Source organism: Xyrauchen texanus, chromosome 25 (assembly GCF_025860055.1).
Source record: "Xyrauchen texanus isolate HMW12.3.18 chromosome 25, RBS_HiC_50CHRs, whole genome shotgun sequence".
In the NCBI taxonomy this organism is placed as follows: Eukaryota; Metazoa; Chordata; class Actinopteri; order Cypriniformes; family Catostomidae; genus Xyrauchen; species Xyrauchen texanus.
Window position 1 is genome coordinate 19,494,955 of NC_068300.1, and position 12,568 is coordinate 19,507,522.

Genomic DNA, 12,568 nt, shown 5'->3' on the forward strand with positions numbered 1-12,568 from the left:
CTCTCTCATTTCTCCTGTGTGCCATTAATTTTCAAATCACTCCCATTGCTCTGACAGCGCCTGGGCATCTCTCACAGATTAATGCTAACAAATATCACACATCTCAGTGGATGACCCTCCCCTCTTTCGTACCATGTTTTTTTTTAATGCTCATTAATCAAGGATGGCGCAGTGCGCTATTTATGAGCAATCCATCATGCTCTGTCTGCTGTTTGACAGGCGACCCTGGAGGCTGTGACATGGCATGATTATGGTCATGATTTGATCACACTTTACTGTGCAACGTGCTTTTGTATAAACAAGACATTTACTGAAAAAAAAAAAAAAAGTCTGACGGTGATTCTGTATATAGACAAAATGCTGTAACTACATTTGGTCAAAATGTATTTATGATTGAATTGGTCTTTTAGACAAGGATTTTAAACTGGGGGCTGGAAAGGGGGCGATATGTGGTTTGTAAATGAATATCAAATCTGCATATCATTTTATAAATAAAAAAAAATGGCTAACTACAAAAATCCTTTTTTCACACTTTTTTTTTTTGGCACTTCACTTTTTTCCATTGTAAACTGCATTTTGCCTATTTAGGATAGAGTACCTTTCTGACTTCTTCCTGAGAGTGTTAGAATAAGAGACTTTGGTCCTTAATGACTGATAGGATAAGTTTGGCCATCCAATGAACTTTTAGTGCTATATGTAAATAATAGTAAATTTTTCCTGTGATATTATAATTTAATTGATTGCTTGATTGTAAAGTTATTAGTGATGGTGTGGTTTGAAGTTGTCCTACTGGAAAATGCAGGGATGTCCCTGGAAAAGACTGTGCTGTATGGCAGTATATGTTGCGCCAAAATCTGTGCATATGTGTCTGCATTAATGGCGCTCTCGCAGACGTGCGAGTTACACATACCATGGGCACTAACACAACCCTGGCCAATACAGACACTAGCTTTTGGACCTGACGCTGATAACAACTTGGATGGTCCTTTTCCTCTTTGGCCCTTAGAACAAGACCACTGTGTTTTTCAAAAAATATTTGAAATGTGGACTCGTTGGACCAAAAAACACGGTTCCACTGTTTTACTTTCCATCTAAGATGAGCCGAGAGAATTCGGTAGCGCTTCTGGACAGTGTTGATGTACAGTTGAAATCAGAAGTTTACATACACCTTAGCCAAATACATTTAAACTCAGTTTTTCTCAATTCCTGACATGTAATTGTAGAAAACATTCCCTGTCTTAGATCAATAAGGATCACTACTTTATTTTAAGAATGTGAAATGTCAGAATAATACTACAGATGATTATATATTTCAGCTTTTATTTCTTTCATCAGATTCCAAGTGGGTCAGAAGTTTACATACACTTTGTTAGTATTTGATACCATTGCCTTTAAATTGTTTAACTTGGGTCAAATGTTTTTGGTAGCCTTCCACAAGCTACTCACAATATGTTGCTGGAATTTGAGTCAGGTTTGTAGGCCTCCTTGCTCGCACATGCTTTTTCAGTTCTGCCCACAAATTTTCTAATAGATTGAGGTCAGGGCTTTGTGATGGCCACTCCAATACCTTGACTTTGTTGTCCTTAAGCCATTTTTCATAATTTTGGAGGTGTGCTTGGGGTCATTGTCCATTTGGAAGACCCATTTGCAACTGAGCTTTAACTTTCTAGCTGATGTCTTGAGATTTTGCTTCAATATATTCACATAATTTTCTTTCCTCGTGATGTCATCTATTTTGTGAAGTGCACCAGTGCCTCCTGCAGCAAAGCACCCCCACAACATGATGCTGCCACCCCATGCTTCACGGTTAGGATTGTTTTCTTCGGCTTGCAAGCCTCGCCCATTTTCCTCCAAACATAACGATGGTCATTATGGTTTGTTTCAAAAATATATTTATCCCCATGTGCATTTGCAAACTGTAGCCTGTATTCTTTATGGCTCTTTTGGAGCAGTGGCTTCTTCCTTGCTGAGCAGCCTTTCAGGTAATGTCAATATAGGACTCATTTTACAGTGGATATAGATACTTGTCTACTTGTTTCCTCCAGCATCTTCACAAAGTCCTTTTGCTGTTGTTCTGGGATTGATTTGCACTGTTCGCACCAAACTACATTAATCTCTATGAGACAGAATTCATCTCCTTCCTGAGTGGAATGATGGCTGCCTGGTCCCATGGTGTTTATACTTGCATACTATTGTTTGTACAGATGAACGTTTTACCTTCAGGCTTATGGATATTGCTCCAAAGGATGAACCAGGCTTGTGGAAGTCCAAAAAATTTTTCTGAGGTCTTGGCTTATTTCTTTTGATTTACCCATGATGTCAAGCAAAGAGGCACTGTGTTGGAAGGTAGGCCTTAAAATACATCCACAGGTACACCTCCGATTCAGGACACCTCCTATCAGAAGCTAATTGTCTAAATAATTTTCTGGAATTTTCCAAGCTTCTTAAAGGCATATTTAACATAGTGTATGTAAACTTCTGACCCACTGGATTGTGATTTAGTCAATTAAAAGTGAAACAATGTGTCCATACAATTGTTGGATAAATTACTTATGTCATGCACAAAGTAGATGTCCTAAACAACTTGCCAAAACTATTGTTTGTTAATATTAAATCTGTGGAGTGGTTGAAAAATTAGTTTTAATGACTTCAACCTAAGTGTATGTAAACTTCTGATTCCAACTGTATGGTGCCTGCTTTGCATAGTTAAGTCTTAACTTGAATCTGTGGATGCAGCGGCGAGCGGTGTTGACTAACAAAGATTTACTGAAGTATTCCCAAGCCCATGTCATGATATCCATTACAATTTAATGACATTTTTTAAGACATTGACGACTGAGGGATCAGAGATCAAGCACATTCAGAAGTGGTTTTCAAGTCCTTCGTAGTTCTTTTAACTATATTGTGCACTGTACAGCTATGGTCAAAAGGATTAGCAGTGACATTTTGTGTTTCTGCTTCAGTTGTTGTGGTGTTGATTCACATCATTTCTAGATTATTGTGCAGAGTGATCAGATGCATTTTAAATAATTGAAAAAAGCTTCATTGGCAAAACAAATTAACTTCATCACAAAAACCCAAATTTCACTGTTATTTGGTCCTGGCACAAAATGACCAGCTAACATAATTTCATAATTTCATCATATCAGCAGCACCTGGGAAAGTGTGAATGAGTACTAGTCAGGTGTAATCACTCTATCATTCTGATTGGAATATAAGAGCAGACTGATTGCTATAAAATGTGGGAAGAAGTGCTTCCAATCATTGTGTTCTTTTTCACAATGGTTACCTCTAAAGAAAGATGTGCATCCATCATCACTTTGCATCAAAATGGCCTCACATGCAATGAAAAAGAATTTTGCACCTGAAAGAACCATTTACCGGATCATCAAGAACTTCAAGGAGAGAGGTTCAACTGCAGTGAAGAAGGCTTCAGTGTCCATCAAGCACCAGGATCGTCTCCTCCTGAAGAGTCAGCTATGGAATCATGTCACCACCAGAGCTTGCTCAATATTGGCAGCAGTTTGGTGTGAGTGCATCTGCACGCACAGTGAGGCGAAGACTTTTGGACAATGGCCTGGTGTCAAGAAGGGCAGCAAAGAAGCCAATTCTCTCCAAGAAAAACATCAAGGACAGACTGAAATTCTGCAGGAAGTACAAGGACTGGACAGCAGAAGACTGGTGCAAAGTTATTTTCTCTGATGAAACCCCCTTCCAACAGTTTGGGACATATGGAAAATCGATAGTCCGGAGAAGAAAAAAGTGAACGCTACCATGAGTCCTGTTTCGTGCCAACAGTGAAGCATCCTGAGACCATCGATATGTGGGGTTGCTTTTCATCGAAGGGAGTGGGCTCTCTCTCTTAAAAGTTGTAGTGCTTTCAATATAGCAAAGGGTGAGTATGATTTTAAAAAATCACTCCTTTTTTAACAAATCAAACAGTTGTAGTGCAAAATGCGTGCAGATCGGCGATTGTGATGTATGATTCGTTGAAAGAATCATTTGATTTTAATCTTTTAAATTAAATCTTTTGAACTGAACAAAAAATTCAAAAAGTGGTCTGAATGATTCGTTTTACGAATCATGAATCTGACTCAAAATTACAAGCAAGCACGTGCCAGATTACGTGTTCCGCCATCTGTCTCTATTATCTCTACAAGAAACTGCTCATGTAAGTTTAAATTAGTTTTTTGTCTAATTTATTTGATGGTTTTAGGCTTAAACATAATGAAAGCTGTGAAATAATGAAGTTATCTGCCTTTCCAGGAGACCTGTTCATATAAAAGTCAATCATGTGTTCACATTTCACATTTCACCAAGGTATGATGTGTATGAATAATTACCAGCACTCATGTAATTGTCCAACAATATTTTTTTTGTATATTTAATGAAGATGGATGAATGGTCTTTGCCTAAGAAAAACAAGTTTTATGGTGTTTACTAAAGTGTTACATTTGCTTTGCTGCACATGTATGCTACATTATGTGCTTACTAGGGTTTTCTGGATGGTTGCTAGGGCATGCTATGCAGTTGTCAAGGTGATCTGCTGTGTGTTTTAGCGCATTGCTACAGTATGTGGCTGCCAGGTTGTTACTGTGCTGTTGCTAAAGTTGTTGTTTTTTTTGCACATTGCTCTACAGTTGCCAGGGTGTTCTAGGTGTTTGTCAGGTTGTTGCTATGCTGTTGTTAAGTTGTTTTAACTCTGTTTTTAGCACATTGCTATGCAGTTGCCAGGGTGTTCTCTGTGGTTGCTTATTTTCCCATATGAAAAGAGCCTACCTCCACATGTGTCTGTTCTGGTTACCAATATGACTCAACTCCCTGTTCCAATTTTTATTGACTGTGGTGCTCATTAACACATTTCTCACCCTCATTCAGTCCTAGATGTGTATGACTTTTTTTTTTTTTTTATCTCTAATTATTTTCTACAGAACACAAACAAAAAAAGATTTTCAGAAGAATATTGCTGTTATGTAGGTCAATTCAATGTAAGTTAATAGTGGCCAGACCTTTAATGCTCCAAAAAGCACATAAATGCAGCATTAGAGTAATCCATAAGACTCCAGTGGTTTCATCAATGTCTTCTGAACGGATCCATTTGGTTTTGGGTGAGAAAAGACCAAAATATAACTCCTTTTTGATTACACTTCTTATAGCGCCAACTAGGGCTCTGTGCATGTGTCAAGCACTAGAAAGTGAAATCGAGCTTGAAATCGTGATCGAGATTGCAATGGCAATATATACAGTGAAAATTAGTTACAATTTGGTTTGTTCTTACCCAAAACCAACTGAATTGCTTCAGAGGACATGGATTTTAACCACTGTAGTTATATGGATAACTTTATGCTCCCTTAATGTGCTTTTTGTAGAAAAAAATGGTTTTATTGGTTTTACAAGCCGTATCCATGGCTACCTTTGATTAGAATACTCACATGACTGAGAAAGCCACATAGGCAATAGAGAAATTTTAGGAGAAGGGAAATACAGGACAAAACACTATTTTTTCAAAGTCAGGACACTAGAAAATGTGCTTCAATACAGGACTGTCCCACGTAAAATGGGATGTCTGGCCTTCCTAGTCAGGCTTGATACCAGCAACTAACAGGTGCATACAATTTCCTTTATTTCGACTTACCACTGCATAACAGTAATATTCAGAATCAGAATGAGCTTTATTGCCAAGATTGCTCACGTAAACAAGGAATTTTTCTTGATGATAGATTTTTCTTGAAACAAGCAAGTGCACACAGAACATTAAAGTGAGACACAGAATATAAAACAAGGTAAGAGTATAAATAGACACAAGAAATAGGACATATAATATAGAATGGCGTGTGTACTTGTGCATTTTGTGTTCCTTATAGCCTTAACTTTTAACTTGTGTAGTTTTGTATGCTTCAGTCTATTGAGTCACGTACATTTCTAGACATTTTTAAAGAATGCAGGTTTATTACACGCTTGACAGTTGATAGAGATTATACTGGATGTTTACAATGTGAATTCTTTTGCTCCCTTATTACTTTAAAGTTAAGTGTTATTAATTGGGCTGCATAAACATATCTTCTGTTTGGAATTCCCTTTAATATCAACAGACACAGCTGCAGGTACATTTTTTATGGAATAAAGATGTAATTATTTTAAATTAAGTTCTCTTAGGAATACATTAGTCAACTCTGTGTGTTGAGATTTTGAAAACCATGATGCAATATGTTATATGAGAGTGTAAGTAAAGCTTAAAGCATTTAGTGTGCAGAGCAAGGCAATAGTCATTACTGACTTTGTGATTATTTTATCTCAAAGAAGAAAAGGATCCTGTCATGTTTTTGTTTATTTACAAGGGTCTTTTAAAGACAGTGGGCCTTCCCTCTGTCAAAACTTAGAAAATGGTGCCTGAACCTTTCACAATAATAGAGAGGAGGTGGAACATGTTATTACATCAACGAATGTTGGTGTACAGATGTAACAATGCTGAAGAAGATGTGGTGTCCTAATTTAGAGGTGCTCTTCATAAACTGTAAGCCTTTCTACTCGCCATGGAAGTTTTCCTTGTGAATTCTTGTGTGTTTATATTCCTCCATATGCGTGTGTGAGAGCAGCAGCCACAGCTGGCTGATCAGATCACAGACATGGAACAACAATACCCAGACTCACTTATTATTATTCTTGGGGATTTTAACAAGACAAATCTCATACATGAATTCCCCAAATACAGACAGAACATTGCATACCCCACTAGAGACAGAAATATACTGGAGCATTGCTACACATCAATAAAGGATGCATATCGCTCTGTCCCTCGAGCAGCTTTGGGACTCTCTGATCACTGTCTGGATCATCATCTTCCGCTCTACATGCAGAAACTAAAATCAGTTAAACTTGAAGTAAGGACTGTAAATAGGTGGACCAATGAAGCAGAGATGGAAATAAAAGCCTGCTTTGGGTGCACTGATTTTGAGGCTGCAGCCACAGACCTGGACAAGCACACAGATACTGTGATTTCCTATATCTGTTTCTGTGAGGATATGTGCATTCCTACTAGGACTTATTTAACATACAAAACGGCAAAGCATGGTTTATAGCAAGATTCAGGCAGCTCCATCAGGCCAAAGAGGATGCTTACAGAAGTGGGGATACAATCTTATATAATCAGGCCAATAACAGACTGACAAAGGAGATCAGATTGCAAAAAGATGCTGTTTTGAAAAGCTGAAAAAACTGTTTTCAGCTAACGACTCTGCATCAGTGTGGAGAGGCCTGAAAGTTATCAACTACAAGACACTTATCATCCAACACTGTAGAGAATCAACAATTGGCTGACAACCTAAATGTGTTTTACTGTAGATTTGAAAAGCCCAGTCACACACCCCACACCCACTCTGACCTTGACAGCACACAAACATGTACTCCTGCAACCCCCCACCCCTACCCTCTCCTGCTACTCTACCTGCACTTAAGATCTGTGAAGAGAATGTGTACCGGGCCTTCCGGAAACATAAGACAAGAAAAGCACAGGGCCCAGATTGTGTTTCAACCACTTTTCAATCATGTGCTGACCAGCTGGCCCCACAGATCTTCAATAGATCACTGGAGCAATGTGAAGTTCACAGCTGCTTCAAATGTTCCACCATCATCCCATCCCAAAGAAACCCAAGATCAAAGGACTTAATGACTACAGACCCATCGCTCTGACATCTGTGGTCATGAAGTCATTTGAGAGACTGGTGTTGGCCCACTTGAAGGACATCACTGAACCCTTTCTGGATCCCCTGCAGTTGTCCACAGGTCTGTGGATGATGCAGTCAAAATGGGACTGCATTACATACTTCAACATCTAGACAGACCAGGGACTTATGCAAGGATACTATTTGTTGACTTCAGTCCAGCTTTTAACACCATCAACCCCCACACTCCTCTGGAATAAATTAACCCAACTCTCTGTTCCTGCCTCTATCTGTCAGTGGATCACCAGCTTTCTGACAGACAGGAAGCAGCTAGTGAGAATGGGGAAATTAACCCCCAGCACATGTACAGTCAGCACTGGTGCCCCCAGGGATGTTTACTCTTCCAACTACTCTTCTCCCTACTCTTCTCCCTGTACACAAATGGTTGCACTGCCATGGAAATCTCTGCTAAGCTCCCTATGCGCAAGAAGAATGCAATTGTGGTAAGGAACACAAAACTCTATGGAGAAAATAACCTTGGGAGAAACCAGACTCACTGTGGGGGCCAGTTCCCCTCTTGCTAAACAACATGAATATAATGCCAATATTAGTTAATTGTGTGCAGTGCAAGTAATGGTTTTAGATAAAATATGTAAAAATTACATTTTTAACAACTTTACAGCTCAAATAATACACAAGTTTTAACAGAAAAATGAATGTAAGTGCATTTATAAAATTATAAAATTTTTACATTTAAAGCTCCAAACATTGGCCCCATGCACTTTCATTGTAAGTGTCTCACTATAACTATAACTATATATATATTTTTATTTTTTTTTTATTAAAGAAATGGGCAGACTAGTTGAAATTATTTGGTAATCAGTATTATTCCACAAATGCTGTTTTACTTTGTGAATTGATCATCAATCTCGACACAAATCTGAAATGCTCTGGCACCTCTTAGACGTACCTCACACTTTGAAAGCCACCATTATATAAAATGTTTCATGCAGTAAAAGTGAGCCATGCTGTATTTAAAGCAATAATGCTTCTCTTTAAATTCTATCTATTTCCCTAGATGTCTAAAACATGACAGCACTTGTAAGATGGAGTTGATTGTGATAATATAGTACTTGACAGTGTGCTGTTAGTGCATGTTCGCAGCTCCCCAAATCTCAGAGGTGGAAAGCACATCAAATGAATCAATATTCTTCCAAGTTGTCTTTTTCCCTGTCCTCCCTTTTAATTCTATCGAGTAGCCTATGTTTCTGTGAATAGACCTTTTTCACACACCGGGTTTTGGAAATCAGAAGTAAACAATTGCAGGGTAAACTTCGACAGCTGTGAATGGGAGACCAAAGCAAATATTATTTTCACTTACCCATTTGCTCCAAGAGCGAAATAAAAAATCCACTATTAAATTTGAATGACTTTCCAGAAGAAAAAAAAAATATGTCAGATGGGAGAAGATGCCAAATTTACTATCACACTCTCAACAGCTGTAATCGAAACTATAGGTTACATGTGTAACCCCGGTCCTCTTATAGTATTTATTGAGGTGTCTCACTCTGGGATATTCTGCATATTCCTAGGAGCCCTATTACATTACGCCAGCCCTTATTGGCTGGCAGAAGGGATGCTTGTGTCTGGAGTTGGTTCTGCTTCCCAGTATAAAAGTGGCGATACAGCATCATTGCATTATTCAAAACAAGCACACATTTTCCTCGCTTCACACAGCAAGAAGGGTGATCTGGTGAAACACCTCACTTAATGCTATCAGAGAACAGGGGTTACAAAAGTAACCTATAGTTCTCTTTCAAGCATGCATTTCTGTGTCTCACTGTGGGATATCCTAACTCCCGTATTGCTAGACAGCCTGTTTCGAATCCCTCTGCCAAACATCATAACTATCCAGGGCTAGGAGATTCCTGGTGGACTCAATAGCCAATGCTCAGTACAGCATGTGCTAAAGTCTGTGCTGTAACGTCCAATTTATAAAATGTGTGTGGTGAAGACCAGCTCACCACTTCCCAAATATCTTGTATCGTAACCCCTCCAAAGAGAGCCCACGATGTAGACATTACCCTTGTAGAATGCACATGATTAAAAGCCCTGTGCTTTAGCCACTACTCCACCACCACTCCATTCCAGGACATCTTGAAGCAGCATTAATTTACCATGTGGCAAATCTTTACACACAAGCTTTTACTAATACCATGGACACCAACTGCAACACATCCACTCCATGTTTGTTTACAGAACTGTTTATGTAAATTGCAGTTGTTTAGTTAGCACAATAGTTCACACAAAGTGAACAAATCAGATGACCATCTCCCTCCAATTTACATATTTCTGATTTATTGAATGGTCCATTTGGATCATTCTTTTACTGTTAAGGTGAAACTCTTGGGCATGTTTCAACCCAAGACATGCAGAGCAGACCTGGTGTGTGAAACTCCTCATCTTCCTCATCTGTACTGAGCAAAAAGGGCAAAAGGACACATGCATCAAGCTGTTCACCCCAGGTCAACGCTGCCGTTTTGGGCAGCTATACAGGAATGGATACCTGTGGGGTGGTAGCTAAAGCTGGGCTTGCTGACACAAGGATATCCTGGCCCGACAGACTAGCTTGTTGTGCTAGCCTGCACCAAAGGCTCTTCGTGGTGAAGCGCCCACAGTGCTCACATGATCTGGGATTGTCAATCACCACTTGGGCATGTTTCAACCCAAGACATGCTGAGCAGACCTGGTGTGTGTGCCTGCATGAAATGTTATTCCTGCAAGAGCAAAGTTGCGAAGCGTCCCCCACACTAGTCAAAGTACTGTGGATTGCTGCAGCCATTTTGCTGGAGTACTAAGGAATTTCTTAATGAGCTGGAGAGCAGATTGTAGGAAAATGCTGTGGTGCCCTGTAAATCAACACAGAAAACCTGTTCCAGGATGATCAATCAGTGACCAGTGTGGAGGCCAGTCAATGACTATCTGAACAGTAATCCAGGCTTCTGAAGTGAAGCGAGAAGAGGTTTTAAAATAATGTAATGATGCTGTGTTGCCCCTTTTATACTGGGAAGTCCTCCAGACACAATTGTCACTTCTGCCAGCCAATAAGGGCTGGCATAAAGTAATAGGGCTTCTAGCAATATGCAGAAGGGGTGTATCCCATAGTGAGAAAACAAAACATATTCTTGAAAGAGAACCCCCTCGAAGCTACGGTAATTAATTTTGTAAAACTAATTCCAGGGTACCGTAATTTCCGGACTATTGAGCGCACCTGAATATAAGCCGCAACCACTGATTTTTAAATAAAATATTATTTTGAACATAAATAAGCCGCACCTGTCTATAAGCCGCAGGTGCCTACCGGTACATTGAAACAAATGAACTTTACTCAGGCTTTAATGAAACACGGCTTGTAACAAAAATAAATAGGCTTTAACGAAATACGGTGTGGCAGCGGGCGTGGTCAAGCGCCCGTCCGGAGAGAAAAGCGGTAAGGGCGCTTACACCTGAGCTAAATTATGTCTAACACCGGTGTCTAATTTCAGTAAGCATGGGGAGAGCGGCATAAAAAGGCAGCAGCCACAGAGCTGAGAGAGTGACACACGTCAGTCTAGTGTTGGCGCATAGAAGAATTGAGAAACTTTATAAAATTGATTGTAAACATTGCTGTGGCCATTAAAAGCCTTACCTGGAGCGTCAAGTGCCCTGCTGAAAACTGTCACACTGGTGCCCGTATGACAGTTTTCCCAAGAAGGACACGTGAAGCAGGGCACTTGAAATTAGACACCGGTGTTAGACATAATTTAGCGCAGGTGTAAGCGCCTTACAGCTTTTCTCTCCGGACGGGCGCTTGACCACGCCCGCTGCCACACACGGCTTGTAATAAAACATTTGCAGTAAACAGTAGCCTACCAAGAAAGTCATTGGTCACTATCTTCCTCGTCCTGTGCACTGAAACCACTGAAGTCATCTCCTCCGGTGTCGGAGTTGAATAGCCTCAGATTTAGTTGTCTTTTTGCACTGAGTCAATTCCTCACGCTGCTGTTTCCAACGTCTTATCATCGACTCATTAAGACCAAGCTCCCGTGCAGCAGCTCTATTTCCTTTTCCAACAGCCAGATCAATCGCCTTCAACTTGAAAGCTGCATCATATGCGTTTCTCCATGTCTTTGCCATGGTGAGGGTGACAAAATTACTACCGTAATCAGAATGATGGGAAGTTTGAGCACGCTCGATTTAATCTAAACAGTAAACCAAAAAAGTTGTTTTGACCTTAACCCGTTCGGCAATTTCAATTGGTCTAATGAAAGCTTCACACGTGCTCAGTTTCCAAAAAACTGAGCACGTCACAGAATGTTTTTTTTTTTTTTATATATATATATATATATATATATAAAATTTGAAAGCGGGAAAAATCCATATATTAGCCGCGTCATTGTATAAGCCGCGAGGTTCAAAGCGTGGGAAAAAGTTGCGGCTTATAGTCCGGAAATTACGGTAATATAACACATGTTATAAACTTGCACTCAATATTAAAAAAAAAGTGTCATATAAAAAAGTTTGCTAGATTTATGCTGCTAAATACAGTGCCATCACAGCCTTTGAAAAAGGTCTATTGTCGAGAAAGTAGGTCAGCTACTTGCACCAGAGGAAGACATGGAGTGCAAAACCTGTGTATATTCCCATATGGAGTCTTGATACCATTTTCACTCAAGGCAGGCTTCCAAATCAAGGTGCAGGGCAATAAATCTTATAAGATAGACCTTCTCCCTCTCTGGGGAGTGGAAGTAGCCATGCAGCTAGTCTTAATCTCTTGTGGAAAACAATTGCCAATAAATAACAATATAATGGCAGAGTGCTGCGTCTTGGTCCAGAGGAACGCTGCATTGAGGCAAGCAAACAAGACT

The 12,568-nt window shown here is 39.6% G+C and overlaps 1 protein-coding gene across 1 annotated transcript in view; it reads left to right on the forward strand.

Annotated features, from left to right (window-relative positions):
* LOC127618829 (membrane-associated guanylate kinase, WW and PDZ domain-containing protein 3-like) overlaps positions 1-12,568 on the forward strand; it is a 214,547-nt gene that overhangs the window by 135,892 nt on the left and 66,087 nt on the right. The gene's annotated exons all lie outside the window — the stretch shown is intronic.